General features: G+C 41.0%; 1 pseudogene; it reads right to left on the reverse strand.

The window, feature by feature from the left end:
• Positions 1-409: 409 nt before the first annotated feature.
• LOC140871186 (uncharacterized) overlaps positions 410-20,237 on the reverse strand; it is a 36,824-nt pseudogene continuing 16,996 nt past the window's right edge.

Genomic DNA, 20,237 nt, shown 5'->3' on the forward strand with positions numbered 1-20,237 from the left:
CATCCGTTTTATCACTACAATTCACTGGTTTAACATGAGAGCTTAAAAACATCCACGATTCAACTACGGTTTCTCATGTCAAGTCAAGAGCAAATACAAAAAAAATTTCACAAAAATCATAACTTCATATCATCATTGGCTCCCAATTATCATCCTACTTAACACACATGCAAACAAACAACAAAACTGACATGAACTATATGCAAACAAACTAAAACATGACAGATGCAACACAAACACAATACAAAAAAAAAAAAACATAAAAAACTAGACTACCCCCCCCCCCCCCCAATACTTATCCAAAGCATTTCCCTTAATGCTTCAGAAACAATGAACAGAATGCATAAACGAACCAACACATGCAAGACAAAATAAAACACAATGAAAACAAAAATAACACTCCCCTGGTTTATGCGTCTGCGTCTTTCTTCGGCTGTAGAACTCCAACAGCAACTTCACTTAATGGGACAACATACTGCACATATAAAGGTGACGGGTAAGACAATGGATTACAAAATATAATAAAAATAAAAATAACAATAAAAAATAATGAAAAGAGAACACTGGGTTGCCTCCCAGTCAGCACTAAAATTATAATCTATAGTCCGACTATGCAGAAGCCACCATCAAAGAGCGGTTGCCACCCATAGTAAGAATCATGCGACTCTACATATGGGTTTTGATTTCCTATTCCCTCAAACTTGGCGTGATATTGGCATTGTAAGCTTGTCGGTCTAGCAATACTCGGTATGAACTGATTAGTATAAAAGGAGACTCTGAATCTAGGATGAGGCTCATAGAGGATGAAATACTGTGGAGTTGGTGGTATGAATCTAGTTGTGTAAGATTAGAAAACACGATTACAATTTGAATCGCACTCTCTAATCAATAAACAAAAGATCCAAAGTTTTGCCCAATCTTTGAAACAATTAAAATTGATATAATTTTGGATTTCCCTATTTAATCAACGGGACAATTAACAACAGAAATCATGACAATTGAAACAAAAAAAAACCTTCAGATAACTTGTATTTGAAAATCTTCAGTGAGAAACAATCGACAAACGTTTCCAAGTAATTAAACTGAAAAAGTTTGATTTGAAGAGCAAAGCAAAGCTTTGAATAAAATTCTTGAGAGAATTTCAATAATTTGTGCATAAACTGAATCTGAATTATTATTAATGAAATAAACAAAAGTATTTATAGTTTACAATAAAAAACAAAAGATAATGCAAAATATAGCCTAAAGATATCAAAGATATCTTCTAAAAAGTTTTCTAGTGTAATTAAAACTCTCAAAAATAAGAAAACAATATCAAAATATCAAAATCCCTCACACACACACAAACACGCCGATTGTGTGTTTTTTTCCGGAAAAACCCGCTCGCTCGAGCGGATGTGCATGCTCGCTCGAGCGAGGAAGACTCTGCCTCGCACTTGCCCCTGTGCTCGCTCGAGCGGATGTGGATGCTCGCTCAAGCGAGAAACACTCTGCCCGATGTTTTTCAATGCGCTCGCTCGAGCGAGACTTGGTTGCGCTCGAGCGAGACCTCTTCTGCCTCAATGCTATTTTCTCCACCGTTTTTGACTCCCAACACTTCAAGAACACATAGGCAACTTCCAAATTGATTTTGAAGTGCTCCAACTCCCTCTTGATAATTTAACAACAACATTTGAAGTGCCTTCTTGAATTTGTTAGCTTGACTCCTCGTGATTGGTCCTCGTGGCAACTCCAATGGATCTCGAACCCCCCTTGCCACTCGATCCCCATGTGAGCTATCCATGATCGCATCATCCTCCCTTTCTTGAAAGTGATTTGTCCTTAAATCTCGTTCGTCTCCTACATCAAACAAAGATAAGTCAGAAACATTAAATGTATTACTCTCGTTATACTCACCTGGTAAATCTAGTTTGTAGGCATTGTCGTTGACTCGCTCCACGACTTGACAAGGACCATCCCCTTGAGGTAACAACGTTGAACGCCTCTTCTCCGGAAAATTCTCCTTCCTCAGATGCAACCAAACCCAATCACCGGTTCAAATACAACCTTCTTCCTTCCCTTGTTCGCTTTCTTAGTATACTGCAAATTCTTTTTCTCGATATTTGCACGTACTTTCTCATGCAAAGTCTTCACAAACTCAGCTTTCTTCTTCCCATCCATATTAACCCTTTCACTCATAGGTAACGACATCAAATCCAACGGAGTCAATGGGTTAAAACCATAAACAGCTTCAAAAGGTGAATAATTCGTAGTAGAATGCACACTATGATTGTAAGCAAATTCAATAAATGGAAAACAATTCTCCCAATTTTTCAAGTTCTTTTTAATGATAGAGCGCAACAATGACCCTAAAGTTCTATTAACTACCTCAGTCTGTCCATCAGTTTGTGGATGACAACTAGTAGAAAACAACAACTTAGTTTCATGTTTACACCACAATGTTTTCCAAAAGTAACTCAAAAATCGAGTATCCCGATCAGAAACAATACTTCTAGGCATGCCATGCAACCTCACAATCTCATTAAAGAACAAATCTGCAACATGTGAAGCATCATCGGATTTATGACATGCAATAAAATGTGCCATTTTTGAAAACCTATCAACCACAACATAAATAAAATCCCTCCCTTTCTTAGACCTCGGTAACCCAAGAACAAAATCCATAGAAATGTCTACCCATGTTTCTTTAGGTACTGGAAGTGGAGTATATAACCCATGTGGTTGTGATCTAGACTTTGCTTTCTTACAAGTCACACACCGCTCACACATTCTCTCAACATCATGCTTCATATGCGGCCAATAAAAATGTTCATGCAACATTTGATATGTCTTAGCCACACCAAAATGCCCCATTAAAACACCACTATGCGATTCTCTAACAAGTAACTCCCTAATTTAAGACTTAGGAATGCACAATTTATCCTCCTTAAACAAATAGCCATCATGCAAGTAAAATTTATCCTTTGTACCATGCATACATGACACATAATCTCACCAAAATCAACATGCATCACTCACATACAACTTTTTCATATTCTCGAACCCCAAAAATTTAGAATCTAAAGTAGTTAAGAGCACGTACCTTTGTGACAATGCATCCGCCACTACATTCTCCTTACCTTGCTTGTGCTTGATTACATAAGGAAACGTTTCTACGAACATCACCCATTTGGCATGTCTTTTATTCAACTTTTGCTGTCCCTTGAGATGATTTAAAGACTCATGATCCGTATGAATCACGAACTCTTTTGGACTCAAGTAATGCTACCATGTCTCGAGTACCCTCACCAACGCATAGAACTCCTTGTCGTAGGTAGGATAATTCAAAGACGCTCCACTCAACTTCTCGTTGAAGTACGCCACTGGCTTTCCCCCTTGCATAAACACGCCTCCAATACCCACACCTGATGCATCACATTCAATTTCAAACATATTAGTAAAATCAGGTAAAACAAGTAAAGGAGCATTAATCAACTTTTGCTTAATGATATTAAAAGACTTCTCTTGCTCCTCGCCCCAATGGAATGGAACGTTTTTCTTGATGATCGCAGTCATAGGCGTCGCCAATGTGCTAAAGTCCTTCACGAACCTCCTGTAAAAACTTGCAAGCCCAGGAAAACTCCGAACTTGACCAATCAATGCAGGTGTCGGCCAATCTCGAATGGCAATTACCTTCTCTTCATCAACCCTCACACCTTGTGCACTCACAACAAAACCAAGAAACACGAGTTCGTTTGTACAAAACATACATTTCTTTAGGTTAGCACATAAATGTTCAGCACGCAATGTGATTAAAACAACCCTCAAGTGTTCCACATGATCATATATGTTTTTGCTATATACCAATATGTCATCAAAATAGACAACCACAAACTTCCCAATATATGCACGCAAAACATGATTCATTAAACGCATGAAAGTACTAGGTGCATTAATCAAGCTAAAAGGCATAACCATCCATTCATACAACCCATATTTTGTTTTAAATGCAGTTTTCCACTCATCTCCCTCTCTCATCCTAATTTGATGATAACCACTTTTAAGATCAATTTTTCTAAACACACAAGCACCATGCAATTCATCTAACATATCATCAAGTCTAGGAATAGGATGCCTATACTTAATGGTAATGTTATTTATAGCTCTACAATCAAAACACATACTGTAAAGCCCCGTTTTTATCTTAATTGAATTTATTTGAGTTAATCAGAGATTACAGAGTTCCCGAGCCGACTTGATTTTGATCAGGGTCCTTTTTGCAAAAATTGGATTTTTCAGGGACTAAAACGCAAATTGTGGATTTTATATATTATCTACTCTTAGAAATTGGTTTACAAATCTTCTTCATCCCCTCCAAGCCGTCTCCCTCCATTCTCACGCCTCCAAGCTTTTCCAAGCTTTGGGATTCCAGTCCGAGCACGATCCGGCCGTTGGAATTTATTTCTGAAGGCAGTTTAGCGATCACTGCAGCGAGAGCTCCGTTATATCATAAGTTTTTCTATGATCGGATACATTCTAGTTTTTGGATGTTGTTAGAATCGTTTGAGATTCGAGTATGTTGTTCTCTACAGAGTTCTGATCGTTTATTATCTGTCGGTTTTGAATTAGAGCGACATTCGGATTTGTTATGATTTTTGGAAGCCATTTTTGAAAATGTGGATTTTGAGATTGATGGGTTTGCTTTGTTTTGGTTGTCTTAGAATTTTTATGAGGTTATACCGTTATTGAACTGCTGTCTGCGTTGTCGGTTTGTTCAGTTATAGCCGTTATGCCGTCGGTTTGAGTTTTGGAGATTTGAACCGTTTTTGAAGTTGTTGAACTTGGATTGTAAGTCGATCATGGTAATTGATCTTTGATTGTATCTGAACAGATTCATTTGGAGTTTTCAAGCCCTGTGTTAGCAGCATTTGGTCATCGAGAATTGGACGAAGAACGGTAAAGAGATTACCTTGAACCGTTGCCTTTGTTGTTGGATTGTTTAGTTGTTGATTAAACCTTTTGTTGTAGCTTATCCAGAGTTGGAACTACTGCATTGAAAGGTAAAAGCAGTCATCGTAGCGGGATAGCATACTCGGGACTGTTGGTTCTCGAGTTTCCCCTTTTTAAATCACATATTGCATTGATACTTGTTCTAGCATGTGGAACTTGTATTTGTTGATTGATTGAGATTTTGTTATGTGGCTTATGTTTATGTTTCTGTTATGCATTCATCTTGAGCCTACTTTGATTTCAGCGGGCAGAACCGCCCTTTTTGTTAGACGTTTGGGAACTATGATTGAGTGGCCTAGGTTGTAGTATTTCGCCTAGTGCTAGCATACTCATTATGGTTGATCAAAGTCTAGAGGAGTGAGATACGTGGCACCACCTCGATTGGGAGAGTCGGTGATTCGGTACGTGATCTCATCCTCGGGATCCCAAAAGCAGAGCAATACTCCCGTGTTTATCAGAATCGATATCCTGGTTTTAAAGACATGCATATCATTAATTTCGACTTGAATATGTGGTTTGATAGCATGCTGTATATTCATTAATTGATATGTTGCTTTTACTGGGATTATCATTCTCACCGGTTATCCGGCTGTTGCTTTGTTTTGTATGTGTACTTGGCAACAGGAAGGGCAGGATCAAGTCAGCATAGACCTGGTTAGCGTCCAGAGCAAGAGATAGAAGTGAGACTCGTTTAGAAGTCGAATTAGCATGTCAACCTAGTTATGTTTTGCGATCATGTTTAGTCATTCGAACTTCTCGTATATGTTTTGTAAGCAAGAAACGATGTAGGTGCTATCAAATTGAATGTTGCTCTTCCCTAAACCTTTCTTGTATTGTTATTGGAATGTCAAATACTCTTAATGCAAGTGTTTAGGTTTTGATTGAGTTTATTACAGTGCCTTAACTTTTCTGGGCGAGGGGACGGCGAGGGCGCGCTTCCTTTGGCGCGGGCGCGCTGGGATTTGCGGGGCGTAGGCGCGGGCGTACTGATGTCAGCGCGGGCGCGCGAGCCTCCTTTTTTAAAAAAAAAATATATATTGGGTTCTTGATTACTTATCGCTTGTTGTCTGATATTAGTTGTTTAGAAACGAGGTCTCACATTAAGTGGTATCAGAGCATTAAGATTCTTGGTCGAACTAGAGTGAGCGGGTAGATCGAGTCTGCATGTATTGGCTCCTCGCATGTGTTTGAATTATTTTAACTATGTTCTTAATTCCATGCGAGCATGCTTTATTATTGAGAATTATTTAATTACATGGTTATGTGATTTAATTTATAAAGCATGATCTACTTGAGATATAATTGTTTCTGTTACCGACTGGTATCCGGTATTTCAAGCGGTTGTAAGGGCACTGATTGTAGCGATTGAGATATCTCGTGTCCTAACCTTTGATTATCAGATGGGTCCTCGTCGAGTGATAAACAGAAACACACCGCCAGTTATCCCTGCGACTGAGCAAGCTAGCACTGAGGTTGATCAGTTGGATGCTTCAGCGACTCCTATGGAAACCTTGCTGAAGAGGTTTCAGTCGTTCAATCCGCCATTGTTGATGGGTTTAGAAAATCCAGTTGACTGTGAGAGTTGGTTGGATGATATGGATCAGTTGTTTGATTCCATTGACTACACAGATGACCGCCGAATCAGGTTAGTAATTCATCAGCTGCGTGGTGGTGCTAAGAGCTGGTGGATCATGAAAAAGAAAGCATTTGAGAGTAGAGGTACAGAGGTTACTTGGACTCTTTTTAAATCTGAGTTTTATAAGCGGTTTTTCCCTATATCGTATCGTAAGGATAAGGGAGCAGAGTTTGCAAATCTGAAGCAAGGGAATCTGAACATTGAAGAGTACGTGGCTAAGTTTGATAGTCTGTTGCGTTTTGCACCGCTAATTGCCGGAGATGAAGAAGCTAAGGCAGATCAGTTCATCAACGGGTTGAACCCCGATGTCTTCACGTTGGTTAACACCAACAGGCCTAGCAACTTTGTGGATGCCATGAATTATGCAAAGGGAGCAGAAGCAGGCTTGTGGAGGCAAAGAGGTAATCAGGGGGCACCTCAGCAGCAGAGGCAGTATCAGAACCAACCATCTCAGTACCAAAATCAGCCACCTCAACATCAGAACCAGCAGCAGAGGTATGAAGGTGGTAGCAGTGGGGAAAACAGAAAGGATCAGTACAAAGCAAGAGGTAAACAGTTCAAGAGGCAAGGAAACAGTTCATCCAGTTCCAGTGGTTCAAAGCAATTCGGTTCAGGACCGAGTTCTGGGTCATCATCCTTGTATTGCAGCAAGTGTGGAGGAAGACACTCACCGGATTAGTGTCTGGGAGTCTTCGGCAATTGTAACACATGTCAGCAACCGGGACACTTCTCTAAGGTGTGCCCTCAATGTAATAGAGATAGAGCTCAGAGTGGGAGTTCGTCTAGACCTGCAGCTCAGCCGGAGAGGCAGTCGTCTGCAGTGCACTCTTTCAAACCTCAGCAACAGCAGAACAGACAGGGAGGTAGCTCTAGTGCAAATCAGCCTCCGAGACAGCAAGCACGAGTCTTTGCATTGACAGAGGATCAGGCTCAGGCAGCACCTGACGATGTCATAGCAGGTAACTGTTCGATTTTCGGTCATTCTGCTCATGTCTTGATAGATACAGGTGCTTCCCATTCCTTTATCTCTGAGAAATTTGTGTTATTGCATGCTTTGCCAACTGAATTGTTACCTACAGTAGTAGCTGTTACTTCACCTTTGGGTGGAGGAATTGTTTCTGTCAGACTAGTCAGGAACTGTGAACTTTGTTTTGAGGGAAATTTGTTAGAATTCGACTGTATTGTGCTTGGGTTGTCAGATTTTGATTGTATTGTCGGTATAGATGCTTTGATCAAGTACAGGGCAACAGTTGATTGTTTTCTGAAAGTTGTCAGGTTCAGACCTGAAATGGCAAACGAGTGGAAATTCTTTGGTAAGGGTTCTCGATCTAGAATTCCTTTGATTTTAGTATTATCTATGACTCGTTTGTTACAGAAAGGTGCAGAAGGATTTTTGGTGTATGCAGTTGATGTACTGAAATCTAGCCTAGCTTTGGTAGATTTACCAGTGGTTAGAGATTTTGCTGATGTGTTTCCGAAAGATGTTCCTGGATTGCCACCCATTCGAGAGGTTGAATTCAGCATTGACTTAGTGCCAGGTACTCAACCTATTTCAAAAGCTCCTTATCGTATGGCACTTATTGAATTGAGAGAGTTGAAGGAGCAGCTTGAGGATTTGATTGCCAAGGGATACATCAGGCCTAGTGTATCGCCTTGGGGTGCTCCGGTGCTTTTTGTTCGGAAGAAGGATGGTTCTAGGCGGCTCTGTATTGACTACCGCCAATTGAATCAGGCTACAGTTAAGAACAGGTATCCTTTACCCCGAATAGATGACTTGTTTGACCAGCTGCAGGGTTCTTCTGTCTACTCTAAGATTGATCTGAGGTCAGGTTATCACCAGTTGAGAGTGCGAGAGGAAGACGTTCCTAAGACCGCATTCAGGACGAGGTATGGTCTTTTTGAGTTTATAGTCATGCCATTCGGTTTGACTAACGCCCCAGCGGTTTTTATGGGTTTGATGAATCGTATCTTTCAGCGTTATTTAGATGAGTTCGTCATTATCTTTATCGATGATATTCTTATCTACTCGAAGAACCGTACTGACCATGCAGAGCACTTGAGAATCGTCTTGCAGATTTTGCGAGTTGAGCAGTTGTTTGCCAAGTTGTCCAAGTGTGAATTCTGGTTAGATCGAGTTTTCTTTCTCGGTCATATTATTTCTGAAGATGGGATTTCTGTTGATCCCAGCAAGATTGAAGCGGTTATGAATTGGCCTAGACCTACTTCAGTGCCGGAGATTCGAAGCTTGTTTAGCTGGTTATTACCGTCGTTTCATCGAGGGTTTCTCGTCTATTGCCAAGCCAATTACCCAGCTGACTCAGAAGAATGCGCCTTTTTTTTGGACTCCAGATTGTGAGGCTCGCTTTGTTGATCTGAAGAGGAGACTGACCAGTGCTCCAATTCTTTCTATTCCGAAGGGTACTGGAGGTTTCACAGTCTATTGTGATGCTTCTAACCGAGGTTTTGGTTGTGTTCTTATAAGCATGTGGTGGCGTATGCATCGAGGCAGCTGAAACCGCACGAGACTCGTTATCCGGTTCATGATCTTGAACTAGCTGCGATCGTCTTTGCTTTGAAGATCTGGCGTCACTATCTTTATGGTGAGTCCTTCGAGATCTTTTCTGATCATAAGAGTCTTAAGTACTTGTTTTCTCAGGTAGAGCTGAATATGAGACAGAGAAGGTGGTTAGATCTGTTGAAAGATTTCGACTGTGAGATCAAGTATTATCCGGGGAAGTCGAATGCAGTTGCAGATGCGTTGAGCCGAAAGCTTTGTTCTTTATCTCTTTCTACTATTGGTGTTTCTAAGTTGATCGATGATTGTTGCACTTCTGGTTTAGAGTTTGAAACAGATAGGGAGACTATCAGAGTGTTTGCTATTCAAGCCGAACCGGAGTTGTTTATTGCAATCAGAGAAGCACAGAAGTCTGAGCCGAGCATTCAGGTTTCAGTAGAGAAAGTCAGATCTGGGCATCAGTCTGAATTCCAGGTTAGAGATGAAGTCTTGTTTGTGAATAACCGTCTTGTTGTGCCTGATGTTCCGGAGTTGAGACAGCGTATTCTCCGAGAGGCTCATTGCAGTCGGTTCAGTATTCATCCGGGAGGTAGTAAGATGTACAACGATCTGAAGAACCAGTTCTGGTGGAAGAGAATGAAGAGCGACGTAGCGAGGTTTGTATCTCGGTGTTTGAATTGTCAACAGGTGAAAGCAGAACGGAAGCAACCAGGAGGTCTGTTGCATAGTTTATCTGTTCCTGAATGGAAGTGGGATCACATTTCCATGGATTTCGTCACAAAGCTACCACGATCCGTTCGAGGATGCGATGCCATTTGGGTAGTGATCGACCGATTGACGAAGTCTGCGTGTTTTATTCCGTACAGGATGACGTATCGTCATGATCAGATGGCTGAGTTGTATGTTAGCAATGTTGTGAGACTGCATGGTGTGCCGAAGTCGATCGTTTCAGACAGAGATCCTAGATTCACTTCTCACTTCTGGCACAGTCTTCAGGGGGCACTTGGTACTCGATTGCATCTGAGTACAGCTTATCATCCTCAGACCGATGGACAGTCAGAGCGGACTATCCAGACGTTAGAGGATATGCTGCGAGCGGTAGTGCTAGACTTTGGCACTAGTTGGCAGGATTCTTTGCCTCTTGTCGAGTTTTCTTACAACAACAGCTTCCAAGCGAGTATCGGTATGGCGCCTTTCGAGGCTTTGTACGGCAAGAAGTGCCGATCTCCGCTGTTTTGGGATGATTTATCCGAGTCACCAGATTTGGGACCGGAGATGCTTAGAGGTATGGCAGAGCAGGTTAAGATCATTCAGACCAGAATGAAGTCAGCTCAAGATAGACAGGCAAAGTATGCGAATGTCAGGCGTAGACCTCTGAGTTTTGATCAGGGAGACCGAGTCTTTCTGAAGATTTCACCTTTCAGAGGCACTGTCAGATTCGATAAGAGAGGGAAGTTATCTCCGAGATTCATCGGGCCGTACGAGATTCTCGAGAAGATAGGCAATCTTGCCTACAGACTTGCACTTCCTCCGTCTTTATCTGGTATTCACGAAGTTTTTCACGTCTCTATGCTGCGAAAGTATCAACCAGATATTTCTCATATCCTTCAGCCTGACGAAGCCGAGTTAGACGAGACTCTGAGCTACTTTGAGCGACCGATTCAGATCCTTGATCGGAAGGAGAAACAACTCAGAACCAAGTCGATCCCGTTAGTGAAAGCGCAGTGGAGCCGTCACGGAGTCGAGGAAGCGACTTGGGAGACATAATCTGACATGAGACAGCGTTTTCCAGAGTTATTCAGTTGACGTGAGTTCTTCTTACTGTCTTTAGTTCTTTATTCTAGCTTATGAGTTGTGGTTCTCGTTGATTTCGAGGACGAAATATCTTCTTAGTGGGGGAGAATTGTAAAGCCCCGTTTTTATCTTAATTGAATTTATTTGAGTTAATCAGAGATTACAGAGTTCCCGAGCCGACTTGATTTTGATCAGGGTCCTTTTTGCAAAAATTGGATATTTCAGGGACTAAAACGCAAATTATGGATTTTATATATTATCTACTCTTAGAAATTGGTTGACAAGTCTTCTTCATCCCCTCCAAGCCGTCTCCCTCCATTCTCATGCCTCCAAGCTTTTCCAAGCTTTGGGATTCCAGTCCGAGCACGATCCGGCCGTTGGAATTTATTTCTGAAGGCAGTTTAGCGATCACTGCAGCGAGAGCTCCGTTATATTGTAAGTTTTTCTACGATCGGATACATTCTAGTTTTTGGATGTTGTTAGAATCGTTTGAGATTCGAGTATGTTGTTCTCTACAGAGTTCTGATCGTTTATTATCTGTCGATTTTGAATTAGAGCGACGTTCGGATTTGTTATGATTTTTGGAAGCCATTTTCGAAAATGTGGATTTTGAGATTGATGGGTTTGCTTTGTTTTGGTTGTCTTAGAATTTTTATGAGGTTATACCGCTATTGAACTGCTGTCTGCGTTGTCGGTTTGTTCAGTTATAGCCGTTATGCCGTCGGTTTGAGTTTTGGAGATTTGAACCGTTTTTGAAGTTGTTGAACTTGGCTTGTAAGTCGATCATGGTAATTGATATTTGATTGTATCTGAACAGATTCGTTTGGAGTTGTCAAGCCCTGTGTTAGCAACATTTGGTCGTCGAGAATTGGACGAAGAACGGTAAAGAGATTACCTTGAACCGTTGCCTTTGTTGTTGGATTGTTTAGTTGTTGATTAAACCTTTTGTTGTAGCTTATCCAGAGTTGGAACTACTGCATTGAAAGGTAAAAGCAGTCATCGTAGCGGGATAGCATACTCGGGACTGTTGGTTCTCGAGTTTCCCCTTTTTAAATCACATATTGCATTGATACTTGTTCTAGCATGTGGAACTTGTATTTGTTGATTGATTGAGTTTTTGTTATGTGGCTTATGTTTATGTTTCTGTTATGCATTCATCTTGAGCCTACTTTGATTTCAGCGGGCAGAACCGCCCTTTTTGTTAGATGTTTGGGAACTATGATTGAGTGGCCTAGGTTGTAGTATTTCGCCTAGTGCTAGCATACTCATTATGGTTGCTCAAAGTCTAGAGGAGTGGGATACGTGGCACCACCTCGATTGGGAGAGTCGATGAGTCATTACGTGATCTCATCCTCGGGATCCCAAAAGCAGAGCAATACTCCCGTGTTTATCAGAATCGATATCCTGGTTTTAAAGTCATGCATATCATTAATTTCGACTTGAATATGTGGTTTGATAGCATGTTGTATATTCATTACTTGATATGTTTCTTTTACTGGGATTATCATTCTCACCGGTTATCCGGCTGTTGCTTTGTTTTGTATGTGTACTTGGCAACAGGAAGGGCAGGATCAAGTCAGCATAGACCTGGTTAGCGTCCAGAGCAAGAGATAGAAGTGAGACTCGTTTAGAAGTCGAATCAGCATGTCAACCTAGTTATGTTTTGCGATCATGTTTAGTCATTCGAACTTCTCGTATATGTTTTGTAAGCAAGAAACGATGTAGGTGCTATCAAATTGAATGTTGCTCTTCCCTAAACCTTTCTTGTATTGTTATTGGAATGTCAAATACTCTTAATGCAAGTGTTTAGGTTTTGATTGAGTTTATTACAGTGCCTTAACTTTTCTGGGCGAGGGGACGGCGCGGGCGCGCGGCCTCTTTGCGAGGTATGAGCGCGGGCGCGTTTCCTTTGGCGCGGGTGTGCTGGGATTTGCGGGGCGTAGGCGCGGGCGCGCTGATGTCAGCGCGTGCGCGCGAGCCTCCTTTTAAAAAATATATATATATATATATATTGGGTTCTTGATTACTTATCGCTTGTTGTCTGATATTAGTTGTTTAGAAACGAGGTCTCACACATACGCCAAGATCCATCCTTCTTAGGTACTAACAACACAGGTACAACACATGGTGACATCGACTCACTTACAAAACCTTTATCTAAAAGCTCACTTACCTGTCGTTGCAACTCCTTGGTTTCCTCCGGATTGCTCCTATAAGCTGGACGATTTGGCAATGCACTCCCGGGTACCAAATCAATTTGGTGTTCAATTCCCCTCAAAGGTGGTAATCCTTGAGGTAGCTCCTTCGAAAATAAATCATCGAATTCCTGCAATAGAGAAATAAAAATGCTCGGAAGATCCCCAACTATATCACTTGTGCTAAGGAGTATCTCCTTATAAATCATAAACACAAGTGAAATTTGAGAATTCGTAACATCTCTCAACTCACTTTTTTGGGCTATATATATCTTTTTTTCAGCCTCTTTCCGCTCAATTTTTTTTTCATCTTTTATTTTATCATTCTTTTTTTCTAAGACCATCTCACTTTTTTGATAACTCTTTTTTTCGGCCTCATCTCTCTTTTTCTTTTTTTCTTGATCCTCCAACACTTGCTTTGGAGTCATAGGTAACAATACAATGGGCTCCTTATTCATTACAAACGAATATTTATTTTTTAAGTCATCATGAACCAATCTCCTATCAAACTGCCATGGTCTACCCAATAAAATATGACACGATTGCATAGGGACTACATCACAAAAAACCTCATCAACATATTTGCCAATAGAAAATGACACCACCACTCGCCTATTAACTCTCATCTCCACACAGTCATTAAACCATTGCAACCTATATGGTTGAGGATGCTTCAAAAGAGACAACCCCAATTTTTCCACAAGTTTGCAACTCGCTACATTGGTGCAACTACCCCCATCAATAATAAGACTGCACACCTTCCCATTCACAAAACAACGAGTATGAAAAATATTATCCCTCTAACTCTCTTCTTCCTCTCTAGGTTGTGCATGTAACACTCTCCTACTCACCAATAACTCGCCAACAACAGCCCCAAAACCATCCTGATCATCAGGATCTACCAACGCAGGCATACTATCATAATTTTCCTCCTCACTTTCAGACTCCACATCACCACAAGCATTAATAATCATCAATTTATTATTTGGGCATTGGATATAAATATGGTCAATTACTTGACACCTAAAACATTTAATATCTCTAGATCGAGTATTAGAAATTTCAGATGTACCTTTACCCACTTTTTTTGGTGCCTCCAATTTGGTGTCAAATTTTGGTTGGGACACCGGCTTTTTTTCCTCATGTTTTGCAACGTTTGGATGCCAAGAAGTCAACGATCCTCCACCTGTAGGAAATTGGCCAGCTCCTCTTCTCTCGATGTAGTAGCCCAGTTCCAATTTACAAGATTAATGGTTAATTATGTTTAAATCTAATAAATATTTGTTACCAAGAGCACAAGTCAAGGTCAAAGAATACATGACATGAATGAGCAGCTCGGGTCGGTCATGAGCAGCTCGGGTCAGTCATGAGCAGCTCGAGTCGGTCATGGTTGATCAACAAGGGCTTGGGTATAGAGCTAGGGCTCGGGCATAGAGCAAGGGCTTGGGTATAGAGCTAGTGCTCAGGTATAGATCTAGGGCTCGGGCAGGGAGCTAGGGCTTGGTCATGTATGTGTGTGGAGTTTGGTTTGAGCTCGGGTCTTTCCCTTGGGGCTCGGGTCGGTCATGAGTGGCTCGGGTCGGGGCTTAGGGTGCTCAAGAAAGTGTTGTGCAAAGCCAAGGTAGTGTTCGGTCATGGGAAGAGCACATGGTAGGTAGGTCGGGAGTGAACAAGTGGCTGAAGCAAAAGCACGATTAGTGTCCTACCAGGTGTCACGCACTCGGTGGACAGCTGTCCCGGCTCATCCTCTATAAATAGAAGTCGAGGGTTTGGTCATTTTACACCATTTCACCTCACTTCTTAGTTCTGCTCGGACCAAGAGTAGCTCGGGAGTTTGGGAAGGAGTAGCTCGGGGCTTGACCAGGTGCAGTTCAGGTCGGGGATTGACAAGGAGCAGTTCAGGTCGGGGCTTGACCAGGTGCAGTTCAGGTCGGGGCTTGACCAGGAGCAGTTCAGGTCGGGTCAGTCTTGAGACCAGGTCGGTTCGGGCTTGGACCTAAGGCAGTTAGAGGTTGTCTTCTTCCAGCTTAGTTCAAACTACGGTGTTAGGTACGAAAGTACTGTTCGAGATATCCTGACTGAGTATGCATGTATTATGTGACTGCATGATTTATATGTCATGATATTATGCTGCATTCATTTGCATATTGCTGTTATCTCCTTCGAGATGTCTATTAGTAGGGTTGTACCCTATCCTATTAGTGGATGGACTTCCATCGATTTGGGTCCGGTGTATCCACATGTACTCGGTATGGGAGCCACATCCTGAAGCGACGGCACAGCGTGCTACATACCAGGGCCCGGTCTGTCTCTGTTATCTGATCCTTGGCCTCGAGTCTGTAGGGAGTTCACTTTGCATGCATGTATACTCATACTCTCGTACTGAGTGTTTTATGCTCACGTCTCGTACTCTGTGTTCTGGACACCCTATTCCATGGGGCAGGTTTGCGTTTGGACGATGCGGGTGGGTCCAAGAGGGGCTAGACAGTGGATGGCCAGCTGGAGCTTTGTCTAGGTTTTATTTATGTTATTATTGGATTGATACAGCTATTCGATCTGGTTGTATAATATTTGGGTATTTACAGATTCCTTTCCTTGGGATTGTATATTGTTATGGTTTCCGCAGTTTAAATTCTGATATTTGTTTAATTAAGTTAATTGCATGCCTAAGCTCTGTTTAGTAGGTGATCCGGGTAAGGGTCACCACACTCGAGCTGCTGCTCCACCTTCATGGTCGTCTGCACCATCTCATCCAAATCAAAACAGTGTCGAAGCTCCACTTGATCTTGGATTTCTCTATTCAAACCGCACAAAAATCTGGCCATCGTAGCTTCATTATCCTCCTCAATGTTGGTCCTGATCATCATGGTCTCCAACTCCTTGTAGTAATCCTCCACGCTTCTTTGACCTTGCTTCAAAGTTTGTAAACGCCTGTACATATCATTATAATAATGGTTAGGCACAAACCGCTTCTTCATGACACGCTTCATCACCTCCCACGTCTCAATAGGCGGCTTTCCACACCTTCTTCTAGTGGTCACTAATTTATCCCACCAGAGTAATGCATAGTCTACAAACTCAACCACTGCCAACCTCACTTTCTTAAGATCTGTAAGGCCCGGGATTAATTAGAGATTAATTCGAATTTATTTAATTTTAATCCGAGTATATTTAATTTGGGAATATTTAGAGTTTTGATTTAAATTCTAATATTCTTAAATTATTTAAGATTGAAATTGAATTAAAATAAGGGCCGAGGACCAAATTGCAATTATTGAAGAAATGAGGGGCTAAATTGCAATTAGGATTTAAAGTTATCAGATATTAAATTGAATACTCAGCTTATGCACGTGTATGAAGGAGAATTTTCAGAAAAATAAGAACAGAGCTCGATTTCTTCCATTTTTCTTTGAGTTTTTGATCTTCAAACCCTTATAACTTTTGCTCCGGGTATCCGATTTCGATTCCGAAAAGTGTTCTGGAATCCTTACGACAAGGCTTCGATTTGGTGCAATATTTTATATCTTTTAGCATGGTTTGAATTTCGAAAATTGACAGATATCAGATATTGAGTTTTCGGTGATGTTTTGAGTTGTGTATTGCGTCTAGTTTCGACACCGGATCAAAGTTGAATGCTTGAAGGGATTGATTATGATTTGTAGCATGTATCTTGACAAGTATAGCTGCTGATATGTTGTTGTATGGCTGAGTTTTATAAGATATATGCTGATATATGAGTTGAGTTACAAGTTTCGAAGTCGGGAATTACGTCGGTTACCGATTTTGAATCGCTACGTCGTTTAATCGAGTTTTGGAACTGTTTTGATACCCGAATTCTGAGTTGATGTTGTTATTGAGATGTTATCAATGTTAAGGAATGTGTCTTGTTCAATTTCAGTCACGTTTGGAAGGCCAACAACACGAGACGCCGACTTTGAATCGAAGAAAGTTGATTGAGGTTTGAAATGGTTTTGATTGATGAAATATTGATGGTTTTGGTTCGTTTCTGACATGATAGATTGATATGAAGTTTGATATGTGTATTTTGATTGTATCTTTCAGATTTGAAGAGTTCAGAATCGAATTAAACGAAGGTATAATGACGACATCGCGAAGTAGGGACTTTGAAACTCAAGAACGATTATCTTTGAGTTGGCCCGCAAAAATCACATACTTGTTTATGTTTTGATTTGATTGTGGTGTTGTCGATCCATCTTCGGTAGTGGATCTTTAAATTTGAGTTGATATGATGTTATATCGAATTGATTCTAAGCCAAGGTTGCGGTTAACCTTATTTGCGAGTCTTTTACGAATTCGTTAGATGTATATCCATGTCAAGATCATTTATGAATCTTGATGGCTTCGAAGTTATATGAATCAATTTGTATTTAAAGCGTTTGAGTACTCTATTTGTTGAGTCGAGTTTTAAATAGAGTTAATATGATTTATTTAACGCTTTCGATATGTTGGTTATACTGAGATTTGTATCTCACCGGAGTTTATCCGGCTGTTGTATTGTTTTGTATGTGTGCATAACAACAGAGAGAGCAGGAGCTGATCATCGATGTCATTGACAGCTGGGAGAGAGTCTAACACGTGAGGACTCAGGTTGTAGATGATGTTTTGAATGTTAGAAGCAAGGAACTTTAGAACTTGTTGGTTTTGGAATACATGTATAAAACTTGAGATAGTTGTGTCGTTATCGTTATCGTTTCTTTAGCGACTTGGTTGATGTAATAAAATGCATGTATACTTGCTTGAGACTTTGTTAGATGTATAAATTTGTGTTTACATTAAAGGAAACAAGTTTTGGAGCTGTCAATTGCCAAGTTTTGGAGCTGTCAAATGTGGGCAAGAATCTGCCCAGGGCCGTGCTCGAGCTGCAGAAAACAGCAGCCCGAGCGCAGCCCGGGGCAGAAAGTTCTGCCTCGAAATGGGCAGGGCGCGCCCGAGCGGCGCTTTTCAGCCGCTCGAGCGCAGCCTATTTTAAAAAAAAAAAAAAAATTTGTTTGTTACAGCTTCGGATGCTTGGTGATTGCTTATTCATTAATTGCCCTTAAGATTTGAGATTAGCAACCCTAGGCCCCACAACAGGTGGTATCAGAGCATTAAGTTTCTTGGACTAAGAATAGATGAGTGGGGTAGATCGAGTCTTTTACTCTGATTTAAGTATTCTTGAAGCATGTTTATTATCTGACTTGATTTACAGCTTTAAGAATTGCATGCTATCCGTTATCTGATATTATTGGAAGCATGTAATAATACGACTGAATCAGATTCGATCTTTTGAGAAGGCATTGAGGAACTGAAACAGAAATGTGTTATGATATGATGAACTGTACACTAATGTGTTTGATTATCAGATATGCCTCCCCGACCAGCACCGAGAGTTAGGCAGACATTGGCTACGAATCAGCCTGAACAGAAAAATGCTGCACAGGTCCCAGTGACAGTGTCTGAACATGGACAGGGTAGTACGTCTACTGATGAGTTCATGAAAGAGTGGGTGCCCAGTGAGCCAACTTGTGGCTATGGGCTTTGATGACTCTTTGTACAAACGATCTTTTGTTTAATATAATTTACACTTTTATTAATGGCAATGACTTTATCTTTCTTCATATTGTTATATTATGATATACTATTGTTGTTTTGATAAAGACCTTGAATATACTATAGTGTATGTAAGATGTGGTAGAACATGGGGATGTCTATCATGAAATACATCTTATAGTCACTGTATATTCTAAACTGTTCCTAGTCGATTGAGCCGTCCGATAATAAGGATAAGGATCGCTCGAGTTTGAGACTAGCATTTGCGATGCGGAGTATCACGTTTCATTGGTAGGGAAGATGGAGATGTTCGAAGCATGCAAATGGATATTCATAGGATGAATAATCGAACTACCCTATCCGGACTTTCCAAGTGGTTATCACTTATCGAGTGGATAAAGTCCGCGGTTTTGGTTGTACACCATTAGTCCTTACTACTTGAAACATCATGGAGACTTTATATGCTAGTACTGTGCTTTGACTCGTTTACCGACTCTATGGGGGTCATCAGGTGTCGGGATTGGGTACAGTTACAACACATATAGGAGTCGATGCATTGTTGTCAAGGATTCACCACATACTTGCGAGTGTGGATATCCTATGCGATCTGAGGAGATATTAGTGTGACGAATCTCTGGCCAGAGTACTTGATGTGATTTAAGAAATGGTTTCTTAGTAGCACATGCGATGTCACTAATTTGATCTTCAAGATGTATTGCATAGTTATCGAATCTTGAGCGACTCTCGATATACCAATGGTTGTTGATTCGATCGGGATATATGGATGAAGGGACCGTACTGTACGCGAACCAAAATCTACTGGTTCTTGTAGGCACTATCAGTGATACCTAGGGAATCATGGGGCGATGTTGCTAGGCGCTTTACCATGATTCGTTGGGCAAGTCGGAAATCGTTGTTTCGAGTCACAAGGAGTTGTGAGCCCACGGCTAGCTGTATCCCTGAACCATTGAGGGTCACACAGTGTAATGGAGTTTTAATCCCCGTTGAGATAGTTAAATTTAAAGAGTTAAATTTAATGAATAAAGAAGTTGGACTTCTTAAATAAGAGTAAGGGAGTAGGATTTCCTAAAATGACATAGGGATGTACATTTTTGGAAACCACTGAATTCGGATTCAGGAAAATTTATCTTGACTTTAAAATGTGCAGAAATGGTTTCTGTGCACATTGGTAAAATCGGTTTATCAATCGGAGTCACGATGAATTTTATATTAATTTCTGAACATGCGGGCTTTGCTTGTCGGGCCTCAACTTATGACTAATGGGCCCTAAGGTGTTAGTGGCCTGCATTATAAATAAGTTATTGCAGTACAGAAATTAGACACAACAGGTCATAATTTGAGACAGTTTTTCAAAAACCCTAGCCTCCTCTCTCTCAAAGTGGCCGAACACCCTCCCTCTCTGTCTGAGAAATTCCGGTCTGTGATTTTGAATTGCAGTCTGGAATAGCGAATCAAATTCGTTTATTCTCTTCGCAGAAAACTTCTGATAGATTTTCTAGTGCAATATATCAGAGGGATTAAACCTCCATTCGTGGAC

Source organism: Henckelia pumila, unplaced genomic scaffold (genome assembly GCF_033568475.1).
Source record: "Henckelia pumila isolate YLH828 unplaced genomic scaffold, ASM3356847v2 CTG_429, whole genome shotgun sequence".
NCBI classification, from domain to species: Eukaryota; Viridiplantae; Streptophyta; class Magnoliopsida; order Lamiales; family Gesneriaceae; genus Henckelia; species Henckelia pumila.